The sequence below is a fragment of the Pelmatolapia mariae genome, linkage group LG3_W, assembly GCF_036321145.2.
Source record: "Pelmatolapia mariae isolate MD_Pm_ZW linkage group LG3_W, Pm_UMD_F_2, whole genome shotgun sequence".
In the NCBI taxonomy this organism is placed as follows: domain Eukaryota; kingdom Metazoa; phylum Chordata; class Actinopteri; order Cichliformes; family Cichlidae; genus Pelmatolapia; species Pelmatolapia mariae.
The window spans coordinates 46638713-46651863 of record NC_086229.1 but is presented as its reverse complement, the minus strand read 5'-3'; the positions used below and the strand labels follow the sequence as shown (position 1 = coordinate 46651863).

Here is a 13151-nt window from a genome sequence, read left to right as displayed (position 1 = left end):
GGCATCATCACTGATTTCTATAATCCATTCGATTCCGGTTCTCAAAGTCTTGATTCGATTCAATTTTGCTCCAGACAGTCAGAAATATTATAATTCTGATCATTTATCAGTACTGATACATGTGAGACCTCATCAGAATTGTGAACATCACAGCAGATGCCTTTGTGTGAAAGTAACTGAGAATAAAACACAGAAAAACATGAAGGAGATTTTTCTGGCCTGGCTTTTTATACCAGATAACCTTAAAAATATTCTGCAATTTTGCATAATTTTAAAAAGTTTAAATTTCTTCAGTATTGAACAGCAGAAATTAGGCTTTCTTGTCCGAGGTCATTTAAGTGAAAAAAGAAAAAGAAAAGAAAAAGACAGCGGCCGACAGCGCTGTAAACAATGGTAGACTGGTGGGTAATAAGCAAATGAATAATGCAGAAAACAGAGATTTGAGACGGGAAACTGTTCTTGAAGTACACAGAGAGAGAGAGAGAGAGAGAGCTGTGCATGAAGTGTGATTTTTATCGTGGTGGAAGCAAAACAGCAAAAGTAAGAGGGAATTCATGACGACATTTATCAAATGTGAAGCGTAGTTTTCTGCTTCTTTTGCTGCTGGCTTGGTGAATTTTGGTTGGAGAGAGACAAAACCTGCAGCTCAGAATCAGCGCAAAAAGAGGTAAACACAGAGCTGACCCGACGCATCAGAATCGGTGAGCTCTGACAGCGTATCAGATTTTTTTTTAGTCGCACCATTGAAAAATTTGGTCGCATTTGCAACCAAATTAGTCGCACTCTAGAGCCCTGGAATAGGATTCACACATCCAAGAAAGTGTCGCAAACATGAAGAGTTGGACAGCACAGGCCACAACATGATTCACATCTACTGCCTGCAGAATCTGCCTGCATTCCATGAGCATCAGGCAGCAAAAAGGAACCAGCAACGAATGGCTGACACACCTGGAATGGCTAACCAAAGGCTGGAAAATCCTTGTCTCCAAAGGATCCCCAGAAGGGACCTGTCCAGACCAAATAGTCAATAAACTGCCTCAGGATGAAAGCACATGTGGCTGACCAATCTGTGCATCAACTGGATTAACTACAAGAAAGCCATGACTCAATGCCTCATGAAGGAAAACAAACAGCTAAACTCAAATGATTAATTAAGGTCCTGAACTGCTGGAAGCTCCAGGAAGACAAATCGACAGAGGCTAAACGGAAGGTACAGATGAATACAAAATGAACTAAGAGAGAGAAACGCTGTAGAAAATTATAGAGTTAGGGAACCAATATAATTATAATTTACTCACTCTGGTTCCCCTCGCAGAGTAATCCGAACCAAAGATCCACCAGCGGAGAAAGAAGCAAGCGGGCCGGCTTTGAGACAGTCGGCTCACTGACCTCCACTCCCCAGCATGTTACTTACCAAGGAACTGACCTCACTTCACTTGAATGAGTGATGAAACTTTTCTCATATTGAAAATGCTATGTCTAGATAAACTTTTGGGATTTACTTACCTGAATGATTGAGCATGCGTCAAGACCTTCCTTAAACTCATAGGACCTGGTGTCCACATATATGGACATCACATTTTGGGTTATTTAGACCAAAATACTAAAGTTTGTTCTACAAGGGCCTGATATCCACTTACAAGGACATTATACTGCTACAGTTCTATCGAAATTTTAAACAAATATCCTCATATGTGGTTCTCATTTTTCTTAGAAACCAAAAAATTAGTTAAAAAAAAAAAAGATCAGGTAACTCTTTGTTTTTACATTTATCGGGCCCCAATAAGCCCAAATATTAAATAGAAATTAAAAAAGCATTCCGTGGAAGAGTTCAGGTCTTAGGAGGTTAAGCCTATTTTCTGCTGTGTGCAAGCCCACTACTTCTTTTGAGCTCCCCTACTTGGACATCGTGGCTCAATAGTTGGCAGTTCGTCTTGTAATCGGAAGGTTGCCGACTTGAGCCCCGGCTCGGACAGTCTCGGTCCTTGTGTCCTTGGGCAAGACACTTCACCCGCTGCCTACTGGTTGTGGTCAGAGGGCCTGGTGGCGCCAGTGTCCGGCAGCCTCGCCTCTGTCAGTGCGCCCCAGGGCAGCTGTGGCTACAATGTAGCTTGCCATCACCAGTGTATGAATGACTGAATGCAGTGTAAAGCGCTTTGGGGTTCTTAAGCTGGGCATACACTGTGCGATTTTTTCAGTTGCGCGATTCAGCTCCTGCTCAAACTGTACGATTGACTCGCAGGGGTTAGAAGTTCGTAGGTCACGATGCAGGGTCTCACACTATACGGCCTGATGCTCTGCTGCGACCTGAGTGCTCACACTGTGCGTCCATAAAAATGAAGGTTATAACAAAAAATCTGGCGCTCGCTCTCCCTCTCTGTCTTTCACTCACACAGACACGCACACCACCACCATCAACTTTGCTAAATTGCTAATGAAAAACATTGATCAGGCAGCTGTGATTAAGCAGTAATGTAAATCCAACTATTTTCACGGTTGTTGTGGTCGTGATAATTTTGTGAGTCCACATCGAAAAGGCTCGGATGAGCTTTCCAAAGTTCTACAAGTGCCTCCATCACTTGTGTCCAGATCACACGCTGCACTGCCGTGCTACTTCGTCTTTTTCATCGATGTTTATGTGCTTGCGCGTGCGCAGTGTGAGCGCCTGCGGTGACACCCTCACGACGGTCGGGACCAAGCGACTTATGATCGGGTGCTGGTCGTGAGGTGTTAATCGCTTCTCGTTATCCCACGTATACTACACGATGCACGATGAAGGCCAAACTCGGGCCGATCACCAAAACGGTCGCACGACTCAAAAATCGGCTCAAAATGGGCCCAAAATCGCGCAGTATATGCCCAGCTTTAGGGACTAAGTAAAGCGCTATACAAATACAGGCCATTTACCATTCTTTTTATTTATTGGCAGCTGGCAAGCAACATTTGTGGTGCATTACCACCACTAGCTGGAACAGAACAAAAAAGCATCTTTGACTGTCTCAACAATAACATTTAACTGTTAATCACAATTTAGCTAAATAAAAATGTTCTGGTTTGCATCAGTCGCATGATGGCCATTAGCCAAAGGCTGAATTTAATTTAGCTGCATCAGTTTGTGGGCGCGTTCACTGTCATGGCTTGCTGGAATACTTGAATACAGCAGAAGCTTCATTACATTACTACTAAAACATGAAGTACTTCTGGAGGACAACAATTTCACTAAAAACAATGTAATATGCATATCCACATAATTATTATTATAATTACGATATTTAGAAAAAAAATACTGTATCTAAAAAAAGTACATTGAGAGACAGACTATATAGAATTATTTTTCATGTGTCCCAAAAGGCATGGGAATAAGTAGTAGGATTTAACACTGTAATAACGGACTGAAACAGAAGATGGCAGCACTGCATGTACAAGGATGCCAGCCCTGCATTTACAAGGATGTAGTGATGGTAAATTCGATTCTTTTTACTGAATCGAGTTTTAATGAGTCACTCACCAAAGTGAATCGGGTTTCTTGAGTCATTTGAGTCACTGAGTCAGTTGACCAGAGAGTGCAAAAATGTATATTTTCAGTCAAACTTAATTTGTTTCTCTTTTAATGTAAATCCTACTGCTAAGATGAATGATTGTAAAAGAAAACAACAATTTTCTTTAGAGCAAAAAAGAGCAAAAAATTCTAAAGGGAACATTTATTTATTTTTATTTTATTTTATTGGTATTTTCCTTAAATGTGTCAAATATATATTTTCTCATCTACATGTTCACTGAGCTGTGAGCCAGGGGGCGGTAAAGTGCCTTAACATTGGTTGCCAACCAAGAAGAGAAAGAAGAAGCTGTGAGCCAGGAGGGAGGGGGTGAGTGAGTGGCCGTTTATCAATTGTCAAGTACACGAGTACGTACTCGCGTTCTCGGCGAGTACGTACTGGCCGAGAACGCACGGGAGTACGGACTCGCCGAGAACGCGAGCACGGACTCGCGATTTGTACAATTGGAACACCAGTGAGATGTTAGAACGCTTTTATTTTTATTTTAGTGGACACCCAATACTATAGACAGCTGCTGGGGTTTCTTTAACCTGAGTAGTGAGAAGAGCGGGGGGGGGGGGGGGGGTGGAAACGATGTGCCGGGAGTCCGCTGTTGAGTTTTGGACGAAATGCATTCTGGGATATTTAGCTGTACCAAGTCCACACCGATGCACGCTCGATAAAACGGGCGGAGCGAGAACACATCCGGGACTTTTTCGCGTTCTCGGCTTGATGCGTACTTCGAATTGGAACAGTACTTGGTCTCCGACTGATGACGTATCACGAGTACACGAGAACGCAAGTACGCACAAGTACGCATATTGATAAACGGCCAGTGAGTCAGTAGCTGTGTCCAAATTCATGGGCTGCATCCTCCTGAGGACCCGGCCTTCGCGGTCTACGTGGGCCGGGTCCTCAGGAGGTTGGGGAGGCCGGAAGTAAACGGCAGTGAAATTGGACGGTCTAGCCTTCAAATTTGCGTCACCGCTGTCTTGGTGGAGTTTAATAAACTCGGCCGTCTGCTCCTTGCTATCTAAAATATAACAGGACACTGGCGTAAATTCTCAACCGTCTCATACTTCTTTTAAATCAGTTTTCTGTTTGACGTTTAGTCAGCTGTGTGAAAACCAAGGAGGAACCCACCCAGGGGATTAATAAAGTTTTATTTTATCTAATCTAATCTAATAACTCTAATCTCAACCAAACCGATTTACTCACGAACAAATAAAACACTGAAAAAAGCCAAACAATAACATTTTTAGGTTGTCTAAGTGGCTTATATATTACGTTTAACCTGAGTAGCGAAAGTCCGCGGTGATCTGAAAATGATGTGCCGGGAGTTGTGCCGTTCTCAGCGGCTTCAGTGACCCTCGAACTCCCGGCTAGCTATCGAGCTGGTGGGTAACAGACGTCTCCAAAAACGTCGAAGCACTTTTGCAAATATGCGATATCTTGATAAACCGAGTAGATATTTGATGTTTACACAGCTACATTCTCGTCTGAAAATATGTTAAAAGTTTATTTTGTGACTCAGAAAGATTAGTAAGAGTAATTTTAAAACTTAGTAGCGGCCGCCATTGTTGGAAACTAGAGTTTGGCTGGGCCGCGCTATGAATTCTGGGATATGGTGGGCCACGAAGGACACACCCGACCCATCCTTCAAATTCGGGGAAAAGGAGGACGCATTTGTCGGCTGCATTCGGAGGAGTCTACGAATTTGGACAGCCTTCGGCGCATCGCTGTGACGTAATCGGTCTACAAATGCGGCCTCAGGAGGATGCAGCCCATGAATTTGGACACAGCTAGTGATTTGTTCAACTCGTTTGAGCTGTGAGCCAGGAGGGAGGGGGTGAGTGAGTGAGTGAGTGATTCGCTTATGCTATGATTCAGCACAGCAAGGGAGGGGGTGAGTACCTCAAATGTGCTGTTAGCATGCTAGCTGAGCGATGCTACTGTGAACCGAGGAGCTATTGTCTTGATGTGAGCTTCTACTCAGGGTTTTTTCTTCCAGTTCAGAGCAGGAATGTTTTTGTTAATAAACTGGCTGTTGTTTTTTTCCCCACAATTTTAATTATAAGCTAGATAAATTTCTACTAATGGAATTAGTTTGCTAACAGCAACAGAGATGAGTCAGTGAGTCAGCTGCGCTTGCGAATCATGATTCACGAGTCAGTAAAGTGATTCTCGAGTATTGAATGATTCGTTCACGAATCAAACATCACTACAAGGATGCCATTAAACCCCGAAGAAGAAGACGCAGTGTCCGGTATCGTAGCTGTGTCCAAATCCAGGAACCGCATGCTGCGCCAAAAATTGGTCCACCCCAAGGATCGTGTCCCCTGACACAAACAGAGTAACATAGTCTACGCTGTTAAGTGCCAGGAGGATTGCCAGGATTTATACATCAGGGAAACCAAACAACCTCTGGCGAAGCGGATGGCACAACACAGAAGAGCTACCTCGTCAGGCCAGGACTCTGCAGTCTATTTACACCTACAGGCCAGTGGACACTCTTTCAATGATGAGGATGTACACATCCTGGACAGGGAGGAACGCTGGTTTGAGCGCGGAGTCAAGGAGGCCATTTACGTGAAAAGGGAAAGACCATCTCTGAATCGAGGAGGGGGCCTAAGGGTACATCTTTCGCCATCTTACAATGCTGTGATTGCAGCCATTCCCCAACTCTCTGTGAATGATACTCATGGCCATTGATCAGTGTTCTTTGATCAGTGGGTTTTGGTCAGTGGTTGTTGATCAATGGTCATGAGAATTTGCATAATTATGATTAAGGAACTGACCTCCCAGCCCATTGTTCCTTCAGTGGGCTGGTTTCAGTCATTATGCAAATGTACTGTTTATAAGATTTGGGGAAACCTGCAGTCAGCTGAGACTGAAGAAGTCACTTGGATGAGTGACGAAACGTTTCTCCCACAAAACGCTACGTCCAGATGAACAGAATCAACTTTTGGAGAAACTATCATCTTGTTTTTATTTTTAGTTAGCACATACCTTAAACACTTAAAGCTGTAAGCTAATGATAGTTATATAAGAGCAGATGCATGCTTGTGCACTAAGCTGTACGTTTTACGTCCAACTGGATGCATGATCTTTAATAACAGACTAATCGCAAAAATAATCGGTGACTAGTCGACTATCAAAAGAATCGTTTGTGGCAGCCCTAATTCAGAAGCAACCTCATTACATGTGACCCACACAGACTTCATGTCAGAATGTATAAGTATTTATAAGTAAGTTCACAGAAAATAAAAGATGATCTTATCTTTTATACATTTCTTTTGTTATAGGATAATTATAGGATGTAATTTTACACATACCGCCTTTTTAAGATGACACAAATTTATAATATACAATAACATCTTTAATGCAACATAAAATGACAGAATTCTAGTTTCTCTTCATGCAGCAAAACAGAGTCGCATCCTATTTTATGACAACAGAGACCATTTAAAACACAATTCACATGGGTAAGTGACAACAGAAACAGCGCCGCATTGACTCCACTAATTTCTTTATGATTAACAGCCAAATAAAGAGCATCAAGCTTTCAGATCCACCCAGAAGGAAATTTGTTGAGACGTTCTGCTTCTCTTTATGTTCACATGATGGAAATAATGTTTCGTCTGCACCATCACGCAGATCTTTGCACAGAACACAGATAGTCAACATTTTCTGCATGATACTAATGTGACAAACATTTCCTCAAGTTGTTTCCAATGAACAGTTACTTTTGTTATGAGTGCAGAAATTTCTAACCCATGATGCATCAGTGGCTTTTTAAATCATGAGTTTTACTTAGGGTTCTAGTAAATAGCCAATACATTCATGAAACAAGAATCGAGAGTTTCTGAAAGGACTCTGCTGCTTTTTATTAGACAGTTTGATTAAAATCAGAACATGTAAAAAAGTAATATCAACAATTCAAAGAAAGTCTTTCTACATGCTGGCTGCCAGCTTCAAATAGGCGTGTTTGTTCCCCTCCATTATTCAATGGGATAGATGGACATTTAAAAAAAATTGTGAAGCTCTGACAGACAGTTAGCAAACACATTACTCCACCTCATTACAAAAACAACATGTTCCACCAAATGGAGAAACTACATACTGCAGTGACAATAACAATTCATGTTTGAATACTTACAGAATTAAACACTGCTACAATCAATATGTACATGCTGGTAAAAGATTTTTTTAAGGCAACGGGAAAAGTTCCATGACTTTTTCATTCTGCCTGGTAACTCCATTTTCATCATCCTTTGCCAAGTATCCTTTGACCACTGTTACACCGGTCTCCCCCTCCTTTACATACATGTATTCTTTCTTGCCACTGATAACAATTATGCCTCTTCTCTCCAGAGTATAACTCCACCTCTCCAGGTTCTCTTCCACCTGATTCCTGCTCTCACTAGTGATTACAATTTCATCTGCAACATGATAATCCAAAGAGGATCGTGCATGTCAGCCTGTCCATCTCTACTGAAAGCAAAAAGGGGCTCACAACTGATGTAATCCCACTCCACCTCTAATCAGTCTGTTCACCATTCTGTCTTTATACATGTCCTACACCACCAGATCCACAAAGACAGTGAAGATCTGACAATCAAACCCTCAACGCTAACATTACATCTGTAATGCTCCTTCCATTTACTTGCTCATTTTACCTGGTCCTAAGTCTTTCTAGACACTTAGCTTGCTCAGTGCTGTCAAAGTTTATCTGCTTTCACCAGACAGCATAGCTAAGGTCATAACTGATATAATGGACTTTCTCACAGTAGCTTTGAACAGGAGATTAAAGCTGAATTCTGTGAAGCCTGATCTCAAGTTTTTTAAGTTTGATGCAGCATACAGAAGATTTGTTCAGATCAACTATGTTTCTCACTGTGTCCAAAAGAACTCAGAGTACTGTTACAATGGTCTCCCAGTTTTGTTACAGTGGGACACTTTGTCGCTTGAACAAGTTTGAGTTATGGATATAAGACTTTCCACCCTGCTCATATTTCAGTGTTTTAATTTTAAGATGGTTGATATCTTTATTTTTTTAGATGATTAAACTAGCAAAAGACTTTCCACGCTGTAAACAAATTATTTAATTCCAGTGTGAATGATCTGGTGCTTGTTAAATGGGACTATATACACCTAACAAAAATATAAACAAACCACTTTTGTTTTTGCTCCCATTTTTCATAACCCCACCACGGGCCACTCAGTCCACAATGTTTACATCAGCAAACTGCTCATCCACATGATGCAACACAAGCCATCTTCCATCTGCCCAACATTAAAAAAATCTGTCAACAGAACACCTCTCCAACGTGCCAGACACCATTGAATGTGAATATTTGCCCACTCAAGTTGGTCACAATGACAAACTGCAGTCAGGGCCAGACCCCGATGAGGACGCCGAGCATGATGATGAGCTTCCCTGAGACAATTTCTGACAGTTTTTGTAGAAATTCTTTGGTTATGTAAACCAATTGTTGCTGCAGCTGTCTGGGTGGCTGGTCTCCACCTGGTCGACCATCCTGGAGGTGAACATGTTGGATGTGGAGCTCCTGGGCCAGTGTGGTCACATGTGGTCTGTGATTGTGAGGCCGGTTGGATGTACTGCCAAATTCTCTGAAGTGCCTTTGTAGATGGCTTATGGCAGAGAAATTAACATTCATTTCACAGGCAACAGTTCTGGTAGACATTCCTGCAGTCAGCATGCCAATTGCACGCTCCCTCAAAAGCTGCGACATCTATAGCATTGTGCTGTGTGATCAAACTGCATATTTCAGAGTGACCTTTTATTGTGGGCAGTCTAAGGCACACCTGTGCAACATTCATGCTGACTAATCAGCACCTTGACATGCCACACCTGTGAGGTGGGATGGATGGTGATAACAAAAAAATTATTTAACTCCAGTGTGGATCAGTTGATGATTTTTTTAAGGTACCGATTTGAGTAAATCGCTTTCCACACTGGCCACAGCCAAAACGTTTAACTCCAGCGTGTACGATCTGATGTTTATTTAAACTACTAATATGAGTAAAAGCCTTTCCACACTGATCGCAGCTGAAAGGTTGAATTCCAGCATGGATGAGCTGATGTTGTTTCAACGTGCTATTCTGAGTAAAATCCTTTCAACACTGAGCACACTTGAATGGTTTAATTCCAGCATGGATACGCTCGTGCTTTTTTAAGGTGCTATTCTAATTAAAAGCCTTTCCACACTGATCACACTTGAATGGTTTAACTCCAGCATGGATACGCTGGTGTTCTTTTAAGCTGCCATTCTGAGTAAAACACTTTCCACACTGATCACAGTTGAATTGTTCAAATCCAGTGTGGATGACCTGATGTTCTTTTAAGTTACTTTTGGAAGTGAAAGACTTTCCACACTGATCACAGTTGAATGGTTTAAATCCAGTGTGGATGACCTGATGTCCTTTTAAGTTACGTTTGGAAGTGAAAGACTTTCCACACTGATCACAGATGAATGGTTTAAATCCAATGTGGATGAGCTGATGTTGTTTTAAGTGGCCACTGTGAGTAAAAGACGTTCCACACTGATCGCAGCTGAATGGTTTAACTCCAGTGTGGATGAGCTGATGTCTTTTCAAGCTGCTATTATGAGTAAAAGACTTTCCACAATGATCACATCTAAAGCTTCTGTCCCCTCTATCAGTGCGCTGGTGTCTTCTGGCTTGCTTCATAGTATTAAAAGTCTTTTCCACAGGGATCACATCTGGTTCGTCTGTAGTCGCTGCCGTTGTGTGGTTTTTGTTCATGTCATCAGTGTGCAGAGTGTTCAGCATGCTTTTCCTTCTTTTACCTATGATAACAAAGAACAAAAAACGGTGACATGCAGTTATGGAACAACAAAACCTAACAAGTGTACATATAACGACACATATATATACACATAAACATATACATACATATACATATAAATATATATATATATATACACATATACATACACATACATATAAATATATATATATATACACATATACATATATACACATATACACACACACATATATATATATATATATACATACATATACATATATATATACATATATACTAGAGCTGGGCGACAGAACGATAACGATATGTATTGCGAAATAACTTTTTCTCGATAGAAAAATTTAACTATTGCGATAGGCCTCATCTCTCTTGTCCTCTTAAAAAAAAAAAAAAAAAAAAAAAAAAAGAACAGCTAATCCAAATTAAGTAGCGCAGAGCCGAACCAATCACAGCCGCAGCGTCACGTCACGTGACTTGTCACGTGCAGCACAAGTGCCAAGGCGCACATGTGTATTTGTTTGGGAAGCAGCTAGCCGGGCTGCCCAGGTAATGAAGGAAATGAGTGTGCCGACTAGAGAAAAATCAACCGAGAGCGTGAGCGAAGGTTACCGAAGAAAAAAACGATGATGGTTCCAATGCCGGAGAGATTGTCGAACGGAAGGGCCATAGAAGTTCCGTAGTGTGAAGGTATTTCGGCTATTTCAAGTCTGACAAAAACAGAGTAGCGCGCACTGTAAATTGTGCCGAAAGCAAGTCTGGAAATACAATAAACCGGTGCATGCTCAATCTCTGACTGAAAGCGCTAATTCGTCATTCGGCTTTTGTCAGACTAAAGTCACTGTTAAAACTGTTTGAAAAGCTAAGCTATACAACAAGGAGAGATTGAGAATTTCTTTTTAGTTCTCAGTTTATTTGATATTGACAAAAGTTAGTCAATTTTGTCTGTTCTTCTGTAAAACAAACTAAGATTTATTTTTAGAATTAAAACTTTGTTTCTAAGTGGAATTGACAATTTAGTAGTCTGTTTTGTTTGTTTTATTTTGAAACTTAAACGCTTTAGCGGCTGCGTTTTGTGTAGTTTGCAATATTTGCCTTTATTTATCTGAAACTGAAGTCTCACGTTCCTTAAGTACATCTACCCTGTTGAACTTATTATGGGATATAAATATTTAAATTAAAACAAGCTGCTAATTATTTCACATTTTACTTGTGAGCAACGGCACATTTAAATCTTACAAATATAGTTATTTGGCTTATATCGTGATATATATCGTTATCGCCAGAAATGAAAAAAGCATATCGTGATATGAAAAAATCTTATATCGCCCAGCTCTAATATATACACATATATATATATGTGTATATATATATATATATATATATATATATATATATATATATATATATATCTATATATATGTATATATATATATATATATATATGTGTATGTGTATATATATATATATATATATATATAGATAGAGGCACTAATCATGGCAGCACAAGAACAAGCTCTGAGTACAAGATCCATAGAGGCTGGGGTCTAGCACACCAGGCAAGACCCCAGGTGCAGGCTGTGTAAAGATGCCCCTGAGACAATCCAGCACATAACAGCAGGGTGCAAGATGGTAGCAGGCAAGGCATACATGGAACGCCATAACCAAGTGGCCGGCATAGTGTACAGGAACATCTGTGCCGAGTATAACCTGGAAGTCCCGAGGTCAAAATGGGAGATGCCCCCAAGGGTGATGGAGAATGACCGGGCTAAGATCCTGTGGGACTTCCAGATACAGACGGACAAAATGGTGGTGGCTAACCAACCGGACATAGTTGTGGTAGACAAACAGGAGAAGACGGCCGTAGTGATCGATGTAGCGGTTCTGAATGACAGCAATATCAGGAAGAAGGAACACGAGAAGCTGGAGAAATACCAAGGGCTCAGAGAAGAGCTCGAGAGGATGTGGAGGGTGAAGGTAACAGTGGTCCCCGTGGTAATCAGAGCACTAGGTGCGGTGACTCCCAAGCTAGGCGAGTGGCTCCAGCAGATCCCGGGAACAACATCGGAGATCTCTGTCCAGAAGAGCGCAGTCCTGGGAACAGCTAAGATACTGCGCAGGACCCTCAAGCTCCCAGGCCTCTGGTAGAGGACCCAATCTTGAAGGATAAACCGCCCGTAGGGGCGTGCTGGGTGTTTTATATATATATACTAGGGGTGCAACGATACACAAAATTCACGGTTTGGTTCGGTTCGATACTTTGGTGTCACGGTTCGATATTTTTTCGATACAAAAAAATGTTCATGCCTTTTTAATTTGTCATTTATTAAAATTATAAATATATATTTTAACTCAAAAGTACAGTTTTTAAATTTAATGTTGCTGAAACAACAAAGTAATAAATCTATCTGATCGAGAAATCACTCATCTTTGGAAAAAGAGAGTTTATTACAGAGAAATGGCTCTTTCCAAAATAAAAGCTATACTATACGCTTCTTCCGGGGTATATTCTCAGCAGCATATTAAACATATCAGATCCCCATAAGGAGAATCATGTGCTAACGGCTGTCTAAATGACTCGGGTAAAGTTTGTAGCATGCGTGCTTGTTGTTTTTGTCTGCTTCCACTTGTCTTCGCATTAGGATGATGTCGGCGTAAATGTGCAGTCATATTCGTTGTGTTCCCACTAGTGCTGTCAGCGTTAATCTCGTTGAAATGACGTTAACGCCACAACACGGCAAATCTCCGTTAACGAGCTACCGCGGATCGCCCCGTGCGTGGGGCTGGACGGCGTCAACACGTTA

General features: G+C 41.3%; 1 long non-coding RNA gene and 1 pseudogene across 1 annotated transcript in view; one reads left to right on the top strand and one right to left on the bottom strand.

The window, feature by feature from the left end:
• LOC135932710 (uncharacterized) overlaps positions 1–13151 on the top strand; it is a 75795-nt gene that overhangs the window by 15754 nt on the left and 46890 nt on the right. The gene's annotated exons all lie outside the window — the stretch shown is intronic.
• LOC135932539 (gastrula zinc finger protein XlCGF7.1-like) lies at positions 9678–10250 on the bottom strand (annotated as a pseudogene).